This window comes from Haliotis cracherodii, unplaced genomic scaffold (assembly GCF_022045235.1).
Source record: "Haliotis cracherodii isolate W230 unplaced genomic scaffold, xgHalCrac1.p SCAF_3, whole genome shotgun sequence".
In the NCBI taxonomy this organism is placed as follows: domain Eukaryota; kingdom Metazoa; phylum Mollusca; class Gastropoda; order Lepetellida; family Haliotidae; genus Haliotis; species Haliotis cracherodii.
The window spans coordinates 35,144,696-35,159,021 of record NW_027266286.1 but is presented as its reverse complement, the minus strand read 5'-3'; the positions used below and the strand labels follow the sequence as shown (position 1 = coordinate 35,159,021).

General features: G+C 37.4%; 1 protein-coding gene across 2 annotated transcripts in view; it reads left to right on the top strand.

Moving 5' to 3' along the window:
- Positions 1-14,326, top strand: part of LOC139475942 (protein O-mannosyl-transferase TMTC2-like) — a 555,954-nt gene that overhangs the window by 137,259 nt on the left and 404,369 nt on the right. The gene's annotated exons all lie outside the window — the stretch shown is intronic.

The following is a 14,326-nucleotide window of genomic DNA, read 5'->3' as shown; positions in this document are numbered from 1 at the left end:
TGAAATCAACTTACATTACTAATCAGTCGATTTTAGTAAGTGCCTCTGGTGCTAATTTTTTTGTTAAAATACCTGATATCTTTGAAAAGTACATGGTCACGGCAACTAGCGATAAAATGGTGCACGATTGGTTTCACAATGCAATGCAATTTTGGCAGAACCAGTTTTGCCATATGGTGTGCCACAACCTATCTCTTTATGCCCCCGGATTTGAACTAAATAAGTCTGTTTTATCATTTCACATGTACTATCAGATTAGACGTATACTTAAAGGAATTAGTGCTCCATTACCGCAGGATCGAGTATGAGCGTATTTGTCGGGAATTTGGTATTTCTACCAGTAAAGCACCAAAAAACATTCAATCCATTTAGGTTGTTACAGACAAATAAACTTTATGTAAGAATACATGATATTTATTTAAAACGCACAATTGGTATCACGGCTGGGAACTTTCGAGTAACAATTGGAGAGGGGATATTATGAGTTTTAAGAGTGGATTAATTTATATTGTTACAAAATTTGTACAACTGAACGATAGCTTAAACGCTTGGAATAAATTTCTTAATGATAAAACGGAAAATAAATTTTCTAACCCAGGAGTTGTAAGAGTTAATGAATCAATAAGAACTTATGTATGGGCAATTCTTGGTGCACAATCGCAAACACGTACGGGAATAATTGGTTCTGGGGCGGCGCTCGATGCACAAAAACAGTTTGTCGCAAACGTGGAGGATGCTATTAATTCACCAGTTGACATACCATCTTCTATAAAACGTTATCAAGATGTATTACAGTACGCTCAATCCAAAGTAGACTACGTTTATGCGCCGGGACTATACATGTCTCCGAGTAATATGGAACTTAAGATCGGTCAAGTGATAATAATAAAATTGTTATTGCTTCCGATCAACAAAAACCAGGTATAAATTCAGATATTAATACCAAATTAATAATGCAAACAAACACAGGCGAAACGGGAATAGTAAAACCACAGACACCACATGTTTCACAACCATCTACTGACGCACAACCACAAGTGCCACCACACATTGCAGCTAAAAATCAACAACATATCGATGAAAAAACAGCGCTTATAGTAGGTTGAGTCGTGGCTTGTTTACTCATGATTTGGTTAAATAGTTCTTAGTGGATACATACAACAGCCCGGCAATTGCTACGATCAAGTTTTGACTAAGCCAAGTGGTGGTTTTAGCTAATAAATTCAAGAGCCAGGAAACTATACTCCCTATTATACCTGGAAGTGCAGACGTGGCTTTCCCAGCGAGCTTTCCCAGTGCTTCTCCTAATGCTTTAAAATGCTTTTTTAAAATGGTGGTGTGGGTGGTCCGCTGCCACCGGTTAACGCGAGCGTCAAAGTCGATATAATAAATTCCAATGCGGTTAAAATACTGGCAATGGTTAGCCCCTGTTCTCTGAATAATGTTTTAATTTTATTGGCCAGTGTAGTGTCATCGTTGAGGACTTGATCGATAGTTTCTCGAATTCGACTGATTTCTGAACGAAGTGCCTTTCTATTACTGGAAGCAGCTTCGAGGCGGGACGATCTTTCGTCTTCTAAGTTACGCAATCTTTCAGCAACGTGGCGTCTACTGAATTCATCGCCCGCCTGTTCAAGTTTTGTTTTCTTATAAGCTATATGCTTGTCGAGTTCGGATAGCTTGGCTATATTATTGATGAGTTCTCCCCGGACTGTTTGCATTGCCTTGTCAAGGCCTCATAATTCCCTAATACTGAGCTCTGAGGATGGTACACTGGCCGTGGAAATGTCGTAGTAGGTATCCAAGATTTCTCCGAGCCCATCCGAGATCAGCTTCGAGCTTTCTTCCAAATTATCTTTATCTATGTTACCGAGTTCCGTCCGAAGAACCTAAGCAGAAAGTTTTCTCGTGAGTAGTCTACAAAACCTAATTCATTACGAACAGTGTTGATGCCATGTTTAGCGGCTATCGTAGACAAGGCTAGGGGCTTACGAGTACGAGAATTCATAAGATCAATATTGGGAGAGCCACTTAGTTGCAATATTCCTTTACTATCTATCGTTAACTTTGAATACTCACGACCTATTGGAGTTTCTTTTAAGGCATCGTAATAATCATTAACGGTTGATTGCAAAAGTTCATCGTTAGGATTCATGCCACCAAAGCTGGTTTCATCAGTACCCTCTTCGATTGTACTAGTATCAGTTATGATATCTTGATTAATATCATCCATTTTTATGTTAAACATAAGGTTACATAATTTCAATATAACAATGTCTTTGCAATAAGGATGCAAGTTAAACCCACAAGGTAGACTTCGGGATCCATTAGGGGTCAAAGAAATTCGTCAGTCTGTAACTATAACTAATAACACGAGTACCATTGATCAGAATCAAATGCTTCTGCTTCGCTTTCATAATCTCGGCGCACATGATGTGTTAGTTCCAGGAACTGCACGACTATCATTTACAATTAGTTTGAATTCCGCCGACGCTGGCAGAGAGCTCGTTCAGAACATAGGTTGTGCGATTGTTAAGAAAATCAGCTGAGACATTGAGACTGTGTGTTGGTGGTGATAGTGGCGATAATACCGTCGTAGGAGATAAGGCCGTTGCTGATGCATTAGGTAACCGATTCTATATTCCGCTAGACTTTGAATTATTAGATAGTCACATACCCTTTTATCAAGCATCCCTAGGTGATAGGTTAGAATACGAACTCACTTTTAATGGCTACAGCAGAGTAATCAAAGCTACTGAAGATCCTAGTAGCTATTCTATTGAAAATATCTCACTGGAGTACGATATGAAAACAGCTCCTGAATTAGCCAGATTAAATGGTAACCAGTAAACCGGAAGTTTAGCCATTTTGTACGATCGATTGCTTCGACATCGAAAGATCACCAGGAACAATCTAAACGTTCCTGCTAGATCGTTGAAGGGTATTTTAATGTTGTTCGAGGACCCCTCTGATGCATTTGCAAGAGGTACCGAGGCGTTCTACAATCCCAAGATTACAAAAGTAGAATTGACTATCGAGGGCATGCCTAATCAACTATATAGTCAAGGTATGCGAGCATGTCAACAGTGGGATGAGATTAAAAAGCTCCCTTCTATAAAACGAAGCCCAGAAGCTAACGCAGTCGTGAAAGATCTGTCTCTCGGGGACGTATCCATGGCTTAATTCCTTACCACGAAGTATGCGCTATGGCTCGACATGCGAACAATGGACGATGACCAACTACACGGCAGTGGGCGGAGAATAGAAAATGCTAGCGAGGGTGTTATTATACAGATAACGAAGCACCAGGAAGCGGCTGGTAAATTAAACATATATTTGTACGTGATTATGGACGGGCAACTTAATATACAGAATGGACAATTCGTGCAAGCGATCTATAAATAATCTTTTACCTAAAGAACCACACTGCACTATCATCTGTGGGCAAACAGGTTGCGGAGAAACAGCTTTTATTCTAGATATTTTACAAAGTCATTATTGGGATGTTTTCGATCGTATTATTATTCTGTGACCGACTATAAGCGTTAATAAAACATATCTATCGAGAGAATGGATAATGAATGATCCCGGGGTGTACAGAGTTGATCGGGGCGATCGTTTACAAGACTGTTTACGAGTATGTCAAGAAAAATACAAAGGAGAATCAACCCTTTTCATAATAGACGATTGCAGTGCGAGGAAAGAACTAACCAAAAAGAAAGATATGCTCTCATATTTAGCATTCTCCAGAAGACATACTCAGCATAGCGTTTGGGTACTTACTCAAAAATACAACTCTGTCCTGAAAGATCTTAGAGAGCAGACCAAATGGGTAGCCCTGTTTCATTTCAAAGACCGAGATTCATTTGAGGAATGTTTACGCAAAAATGATGTTATTTATACCAAGGCTGAACGAGATAAAGTCAGAAAGCGGTTAGCGGACACGAAGCATTGTAAACTCATATCAAAAACCGATCAACCAGCTTCTTATGCAATTGCTCCGCAAAAATAGCAACTGCTAAGCAAAATTATAGCAAAATTAGCAACTGCTAAGCAAAAATATAAAGCAAAAATAGCAAAATTATAGGAAAAATAGCAAAATTATAGGAACTGCTAAGGAAAAATATAGCAAAAATAGCAACTGCTAAGGAAAAATATAGCAACAATATAGGAAATATAGCAAAAATACGATAAATTGAACATTAGAGGTTATTATGTAATAATGTGGTTTGAAATCCTCATTCTTTCGCAACAGTTTATTATTACTGGCTGTATTGGATATGCCATATTTTATTATGTTAGACTTAAAAATCTGCTTAGGTATTACATTATGGAATGCGACGAACTCATCGAAGAAATGCTTAAAGAACCAGATCAACATGCTGAAGTAGATAAATCTTTAAATAAACGTAGAGAAAGACTCGCGGCTTTGGTAGCCGGTGAAAAATGTTCCCAATATTTTGGGGAAAATTATACCATCGAAAAAATTGATAACATGACCGATGAAGAAATTAAAAAACTGTACGCGCGTTACGAGTCTGGACTGGGAGCTACCATGACTAAAACAATAGGTTCGGCTATGTTGCAACTATACACAGTCGTAGCTATAACGTTTCTTCCTATCCCGGCAGAACATAGCATGTATTTATGCGAATCTCTCGAGAAAGACCCATTCATCGAACATGCTATAAGTGCAGAAAGCTGTGAGTTTTAACATAGATACGGGATGTTCTCAGCTCCGGTGACCACAGCTTTAATAACGGCTAGGTATTGTCAATTTCAACATACGTGCCCACTTAATAATAATGGAGACTGAAGTGACACAACAGATTGTGGAGACGCAATCACAACAAGTGAACGAGGAAATAACCCCAATTGCACAATCAGAACAGATTGTGGAAACACAATCACAACAAGTGAATGAGGAAATACCAGCGATTGCGAAATCAGTAGCAAGAGTGACAAAGAATCCTTTAAAAATCTCAGCTTGTTGGAAGGGTGCGTTAGCGAGGAAGGCTAGAAAACTAATGCATAATTCAAATATGCACTAGGAGTTGTTGCTATAGCAGTGGTATGGTTATTTTATAAGACCGGAGAAGAGAAAACGTCACCCCTGATTAAACAACAACAAGTTCAATTAGAGGTTAGCCCCCATATAATGTTATAAAAAGCATGACTACTCCAGTTACAGATGGTAACATGTTGGTAAACGCAACGTATCATTCAGCAGTGGTCAGCAGCTTGATCATTGGCTATGCCCGTATAGCTAAAATGATTACTAAAGCCAAACCACCCAAGCTAGATTTTAATGGTTATGATATCGGTATGGTTATTCTTGATATTGGATTGGCTATGGCAACAAAAGATATGCTCATCAAACAACGGCTTATCCCAGAAGACATAAAGAAGTTATTAAACATATGAATATTTTATATTATTGAACATGGCAACAATTACGATGATGGTTGGTGGAGCTATTGTTAATGCTAAAGGATTAGAACAACTCGAAGCAGCCCAGTCACAATGGACCAGAAATAGGATATTAAGATTAGATTTTATTTATGAAGAACTGCATAAGCAAGGACATTCAATTCAACGTTTAAGGATGTTGAATCTGCCATGCACGAATACTTCCTTGTTTAAGGAAAGAAACTTGACCCAATACAGAGACCAACAATAAGTCAGTTTTATACACCGTCAGAGGCTCAGAAAGACCGCGAGATAGCATTTATAATATTTGGGTTATCAGTCATTGTAATTTTCAGTTATACAATAACTACGCATAAACCATGACCTAGTGAGGGTGAGTCTTATCAACCACTATGACCTGTAAACACACTATGTCACCCTGACTGCTAATCTATAAATAACCCTGACTGCTAATTTATAAATAGCGCTGACTGCTAATCTATACATAACGATGACAGCTATGACTCACCAGTGGACATGTGATTTACCTTTTAGACAAATGATATGATATGTGTATAACCATGAATCTGTGCAAATATACACTCATAGGGAAATCGATTCAATGTCCGAAGCCATCTGTCGGTATTTACTGTGGGACCCACTCTTATAACATCAGAAAGGGTTTTAAAAATTATGTTTGTTCTGTATGTGGGATTGGGGGTCAAATGCAGTTACTGTTTATGTAAGAGTCACGGTGCTGATAAGGTCAGAAAGCAGATTATTTACGCTAGGAAGAGAGATTACATCAATGAGAGGAATAGGTTGGGGAGAATATGTATTTATATATGAAAAACAACCATTTAGACATTTGATTCATTTTGTATATACCATTAAATCACAATGGTTTTTGTCAGAGAGTTGAAGGCTTTGGCAAAACAACGTGGTCTACATGGATATTCTCGAATAAGAAAAGCTGAATTGATCGATTTACTCGGATTGGAATACAACAAACCCCAGACTGTTAGAGAACTCAAAGCTCAAGCAAAAAACAGTGGGCTGAGAGGTTATTCTTGAATGAGAAAAGCTGAATTGATCGCTTTACTAGATAAAAATAAACCCACTGTTGAGTTAAAATTTGTACCCACAGCCGGCGTTGGTAAATATCTAAGAGGTTGAAAGATGGATATTAATTCCAACACGGATGTTAATAATGTTAAGCCCATCGTATCAGGCAAAATCAACGAGGAATTAAATTATTTAAATAGTATAAAATACCAGCTGACGATTAAAATGTCATTGAGTAAAAGTAAATCAGACGATAGCACTGAATATACCGAACCTTATTTCCAGAGCAATCAAGAAGTTATAACCGAATCCGATACTATAAGCACATCATTAGATAGATCAATTCAGAGGATACAAGAATCTTTAGAACGCTGGACTAATAGAGGTTCGGGTTGGGGTGTGGTTAAAATTGATAGTTTATAATTAGATATAGCAAATTATATGCCTTTCAAAGGTGGATCTTACATAGATTTACCTCCGTATCATAAGAAGAAAAAAACATAATTAATGTAAAAAATAAAGGCGATGACTGTTTCAGAATGATAAGATCTGCATTGTTCCCCATAGACAAAAATCTGGATAGACCTTCTAGCTGCAATGCCGTGCTAGTCGTATTTGTATGATCCAAAATGGCCGCCGTTTGTTCACATATCGCTTTTACAGAGCGTCATTTATTAATGAAAAAATTATCTACATACCTTAATACTTGTGAAGATGCCCTTTCATAGTCAGAACTTTAGATATCTGGCGTGGAATAGATTCATAAAGGCCACGAATAATGTCTAGCTCAATGTCCTGCCAAGTGATATGGATCGCTTCAAACAGCTGATCTTGGTTAGTGATGTCATTTACGGTGTCCTGTAGTTTTTTCTTTAGTTTTGGCAAAGCCTTTTCTATAACATTTAAATCCGGTGATTGTGCTGGCCAATCCATCGTGTTTATGGCATTGTCGGCAATGAATTTTTTCACAATATTTGCCCTATGAACGGGCGCATTGTCGTCTTGAAATATGTAGTTATTGTCAGGAAAATGTCTACAAATTACTGGCCACAAATTATTGTCCACAATTTCTATGTATTTCTGGGTATTGATGTTACAATTTACACGCACCAAAGTCCCCACACCATGATAACTGATACTCCCCCACACCATCAAACTCTACTTCCTGGTTCGAGGGGGACACACGCACTCGGGTCGATCAGCATCATTTTTCTTTCTCCAAATGTATACACGATTATTATTTCCAATAACCACCTGACTCTCATCAGTAAAGATTACATTTTTCCAAAAATCATTGACAGTTTGTTTCCGCATACTCCGACACCATAAGACATGTTTTCTTCTGTTCACCCCCCTAACAACCATCTTTTTTTTTTCGTGATGCGCCTGTAAAATCCTTCTCCGTGTAATTCCCTTTGAATTGTTCTTTTAGAGACAGGTTGGTCTTTCACAGAATTGAAATTACCAGTGATATCCTTCAAAGGTCTCTGTCTATTATTTTTAACGGGTCTGAACAGGGCAGTGTGATCTCTGTCTGACAACTTTCTTTGTCTAGCATGTCTCGGGATGTTTTCTACCGAACCCGTTCGCTGAACTTTAGCAAAAATACTACCCAAAGTAGACTTGGGAACCCCCCAACAGGTCAGTAATCGCTTGATAACTTTTCTCCTCTTCTTTTAACTTTAACGCTATTCTTTTCACATCACTACTCAATTCCTTAGATTTTCTCCCCATGTTTGCACTGATTATCGTATGTTTTGATCAAAACAGCAGACTACACTTTGAAGGACATCACGTGACGTCATGTCAAATTTAACATGGTTCCGAGCATTATTGATGCTACACGAAACATTTTTGTGCTCGTAAAATATTCGACGGTTATAAACCGTTATGGATCGTACGAATATAACTGGCACGGCACTGTATCCCCAAAATGATGGACTAAACCTCGATGGTATAGACGAACCTACACCAATCTCACAAATTGATATTGCAGAAAAGCAAAATAATTTAGCTATAAATGTTTTCGGACATTCTTGTAAAGGAATTGTTGTACACAGGATAAGCTCCGCTCCGGAATATATTCCCAGAATCAATTCATTTCTGATCGAAAAAGATGGTAAATATCATTATACGTGGATAAAGAAATGCAGGCTATTATACGATCAAACAAAACATGCTAGAAAGAAATATTTCTGCGAAAGATGCCAGCATGGGTACAGCAGACAAGATCTATTAGAAGCGCATAAAGAAGACTGCAGAGGTGTTGGACAGACCACTATCAGGATCGATATGCCTAAAGAGGGAAAAAATATATTAAAATTTGAACATTATTGTAATCAAATGCCAGTACCGTACGTAATTTACGCTGACTTCGAAGCGCTTATCAAACCTATAGAAAATACTGAACGCAATACTGATAGTAGTTTTACGTACAAAACTAAAGAACATATTCCTTGTGGGTTTGGATATATAGTTGTAAGGTATGACAGGGATTATCCTGGAAATTTTTACCTATGAGAGAAAATCTCCCCTGGTCCAAAAGCAATGAGATTTTTTGGCGTGTGATGAGATTTTGCTAATTTTCAGAGATATTTCATATTCACACAGTGTGAAAACTGTATTTGATTTTTGGTACTTGTGACTCAAATAATGTTGCAAGTAATATTACTAGATTATATAGATATATCCTATTTTCGAACATTAATTATTCCACTGCGAATACATGTAGATTCTATTTAAAAATATTATCATTCGTATTAACAAAAATTTACATTCAACTTACACATCTGTTCTACTTAAGAATAAATTACACTAATATTTATGTATTTCTGTTCATTGTTGACTTGATGGGGAATTATTCGCGAGGACAATTATAGAACGTTTAGGAGGCATGTTTACCACCATCAGCTGTTCATGTCGTTGGCATGCAGGAGACAACAATCTGCAGTTATCAAATTTCGACAATGTGTGTTTAGATCGTAATTCAATATATTTAGAGTGATGACATGAATGGTATTACAGTTTGTTGGCAAAAAATATATTATTTACATTGCAGTGCTTTCATCAATTTCGCTGTCTTATTTCCGTCTGAAGTGTGTTCCATATCAGAGGCCTGGTCTCTGATCGTATCAAATGAAATCTTATCAATATGCACTTTTCAATTAATTAATCAATTAATCAGTTCATTATACAACAACTATTGCTCCAGGTTCACCCTCTTTTTTAATTAGCAACAATTAAGTCATTTATTTCACACAGAAGACGGCGTGTTTGCCATGTGCAGCAGCCAGAAAATGTTTACGAGTAACCGGAAGTTGAAAAGACTGTTGACTTTAACAATGTTTAAGACTTACATTTGAATGATTAAGTCACAGTTTTAAATTTTTATGGACAAATTTTGAAGCAAACGTGGGCCACTAGAAATAGTTCAAAATTTGTAATTCACGCACGGTGGCCATTCTTGCACGAGGTACGTTCATGAAAGCTCTTCCACTGGTGCCGTCACTGGCTAGGCGAATCTCATCTAAATCACGATCGTTTCTGATCCACAATTTGTAGATTATTATGGAGAAAGAGTTGTATATATATTCATTTAGTTTTTGTTTTGCTGTCATTCCAAAATTGAAATTTGCTCATGTTTTGAAACTTTACCCGTGATTGACTTTTTCTCTCTTAATTTCTGCTTGGACGCACATACATGTAATTCAACGTCTTTGATTTCTGCTAGGATTTAAGTCTTAAAAAAATATGTTTAATGACTTGGATTTGTAGATCACGGAATAACATTTTTGTACGCTACCAAAGTGTTTAGTTTGTAAAAACAATCACTTGTTTGCCAATCGGGGATAAAACAAATGTTGCGCACTCCGCCATTGTCAGCTGATGCAAAGCTCCATGCAGTGATATAGGAATCGGTTATGCACAGTATTAAGAGATACAAATGTAGCATGCAATGTTGCGAGTGACAACATTTGACGATGGAATAAACAAGCGTGTAAGTTTTGTATTGATATTTTTAGGTACCGTAGGTAAATTTATTCAACCAATACAACATTTTAGATTTTTGTTGGTGAAAATGAGAGTGTTAATGCAGATAAAACTATTGAAAGCTCTTCGCGATTTTCAATCGCGCTGATTGAATGTTGATGCGATATCTACGACAACAATGCGAGAATATCGCGGAATCGCGGGCTAAGTCAATCCCTGGTATGATGGGAAAACAAACCCGCCCGTGATTCACAGAGGTCTCGATGCAGCGGGAAAGTTCCTAGAATATCTACAAAATGAAGAGAGAATAATCAGGGAAAATTTATTGCATAAGAACCCCATGTGTGTGACGAGGGATGATTGGAGGGTCTATAAGAAGTTCAGGAGTTGTCATGTTTGTAATAAACCCCTGAATGGGGATTCCGTAAGAGATCATTGCCACGACACGGGTAATTATCGGGGAGCCGCACATAACGAGTGTAACTTGAAACTAAAAATGAATTCTCAAACAATATTATTATTCCTAATAATATGGAAAAATATATATAATTCTCGTTGACTAAAACTATACATACGGACAAGGATGGGAAAGCCAGAATAAAGTAAAGTAATGGGCTTAAATTCATAGACTCAGTTTCTGTTATCTACCCTGGACAATTTAGCTAATGCGAACAATCCCGATGACTTTTCTATAACAAATCAATATACTGATCGTAGTTGTCATTTGTTGTTGAGAAAAGGTGTATATCCTTACGAATATATGGATGATTGGTCTAGATTCAACGAAACTAAATTACCACCCCTTGAATCATTCTATAGTAACTTAACAGAATCTAAAATAACCGATGCCGATTATGAACATGCTCTGACGGTGTGGGGTAAATTAGGTTGTAAGAATTTAGGCGATTATCACGATCTGTACTTAAAAAACGATGTACTCTTACTCGTTGATATATTCGAGATATTTAGAAAGACATGTTTAAAACAATATGGCTTCGACCCGTCATGGTACTATTCCAGTCCCGATGGTAGCGAAAAGGTATTCTAAGGCTAATGATAGATTAGTGGAAGGATATGATTCGAGTAAACCCGACACACATATATTATATCTCGACGCCAAGAATTTGTACGGATGGGCTAAGAGTCAACCTTTACACACGGGTGGTTTTGAGTGGGTCGGTGTGAATGATATCGAAGTGAATGATATCCCCTCAGATTCTGATAAAGGGTACATACTAGAAGTTGACTTGGAATATCCAAATTTGTTACATAAAGATCATAACAGTTATCCACTAGCTCCTGAAAGATTAATGGTGAATAAAGATTGAATGTTGGAATATCAACACTCCTTGATGGGTAATACAAGGTTAGCTAACGTAGAAAAACTCGTACCAAATTTGATGGATAAGACAAAATATATAGTTCACTACAGAAATCTCCAGTTATATCTATCGTTAGGTATGAAACTAAAGAAAATACACAGAGTTCTAAAGTTTGATCAAAGCCCTTGGATGGAGCCCTATATAAGGTTGAACACAGATTTAAGAAAGATAGCTACCAGCGATTTTGAAAAGAATCTATATAAGCTCATGAATAACTCAGTATTTGGTAAAACTGTGGAGAATCTAAGGAAGCGTGTTGATGTTAAATTAGTCTGGTCTAATGAGGAAGAAAGACTCAGGAAACTTATAGCCAGTCCGTCTTTTAACAAAAGCAAGATATTCGATAACGACTTAGCCACGTTGCATATGCAGAAGAGTAATATAAAATTCAATAGACCAGTGTACATTGGTATGAGTATTCTTGACTTGTCAAAACACTGAATGTATGACTTTTATTACAACGAACTTAAGAAGCAGTACGGTGACAGGTGTGAGGTGTTATATACTGGAACTGATTCATTGTTGATGGAAATACAAACCGAGGATGTGTATAAAGATATGGCAGAAAAAAAGATATGTATGACACGAGCGATTACCCAAAAGATAATCCACTGCACAGCGTAGTAAATAAAAAGGTGTTAGGTAAGATGAAGGATGAATGTGCTGGGACCCATATAGCGGAGTGTCGGATTAAGGCCTAAGATGTATTCTATAAAGAAGTCCGATAATGGAGAGATAAGAAAAGCTAAGGATGTTAAGAAGTATGTGGTAAAAAAGCATATTAAACACGAACAGTATAGAAAAGCATTATTCAACGGCAGAACATTCAAACACGAGATGAACACTTTAAGAAGTGTCAATCACAGGATATATGGATTAAGAATGAACAAGACATCATTATGCCCCCTAGATACAAAGAGTTGGATTGAAAATGATGGTATAACTACCTATGCTTAATATGGTGGTAATACTGTATCTTAGGGAACTATGAGCAACTCTTCTCGTACAAATGCCCTGCCCTGTCCATCTTTAAGATAATAAAGAATAGGCTCTCCTTCTTTCATAAGCAATCGACTAATGTTATATATCTTAAGGGACCAAATAGGATCGGTTGCGCGACATTGGCCTCCTTCGAGTTCACCGGGCTGGTATAAATATCTTACGCTTACTCTATCCGGAAGTTTTTGTTCTTTGCCTCTCCTCGGTGCTGAAGATTCGGAAGTCACAGATTTAATTTTAATTGCATCTGATTGTTTCTTCCCGATTAATCTTGTTTCTTCATTATTCAGCGCTGATACAACAGCTGATAATTGTGTCACCCATTCGGTTGATCTTAATAGTTCCGATTATATTTCGATCCCATACTGATAGCCAAACAAACGTTCCGCTAATGTCCGGTTAAATCTTTCAACAATAGCTTGACTACGGTGGGCCTCTTTTTCACCACGCCTGATTTCGACATCATGCTTTGTTAACAGTTTAGTTATTGATCCCAAAAATTCGCGACCAGGATCTACTTGAAATAGCTTAGGCCATTTTAGTGGTCCGCGTTTATATATGCTACTCAGTGCAGCTACTTCTGTTGAATCTTTCGAAGTTAATGGTTCAGCCTCTTTGTATCGACTAGCCACATCCACTACGGTTAATACGTATTTATACGTTTTGCGTCTTACCTTATCATGGGGAAGAAACAAGAGGTCAGCCTGATGAACTTCATTCGTTGTAAAAATATCAAACTTCTTCCTCGGTATATAACGCGGTGCCGGTAAATATATTTGCCACATCGCTTGTTTCTTTAGCCAATCCTTGGCCACATCTTTAGATACCTTAGCCACAGTGGCTAATTTTTTTATTGCTCCTATACCTTTCCAATATCCTCATGGGCTATAGTAAATTTGATTCATTATTAATTAATATTGATGTTTCATATTGTAGTGGTGGTATAGGTATATGAATCTGGCTCCAGTGCAAGTAAGCCAGAACCATCATTACCTATACTACTTTCACAATATGGTACTCTTCCATTTACCTTTGACCAAACATTTTGGACCATATGAAACATAGGATATATCTAAACCTTGTCATTCAAGATTTCAATTGTAATGAAATCTTTGTCTGCTAAGAGCAACATTTATGATTATTTCTCACCTCAGACAATACATGAAAACGATGACCATAATCACACACCTCTGTCAGATATGTTCATAATCACTTGTATGCTCTTATGTTTCATGACCTGCGTTATATAAGCAAATTGGCTGCCAAATGATATGTACATTTCAAATGTTGGTCATATGGATGTCAGATGATGCGTTTCTTGCATACATACATTTGGGAAATGCTGTTGCTTCCTGTGGCGTGAGTTATCGCTGGTATGTTGCATAATCTGCTTCATTCTGCACTGTACATATGTGTACAATTCTGACACATTTCATGCTGCATACATGACTGCAGTCACTGCACACTCCCACTTGCATTTC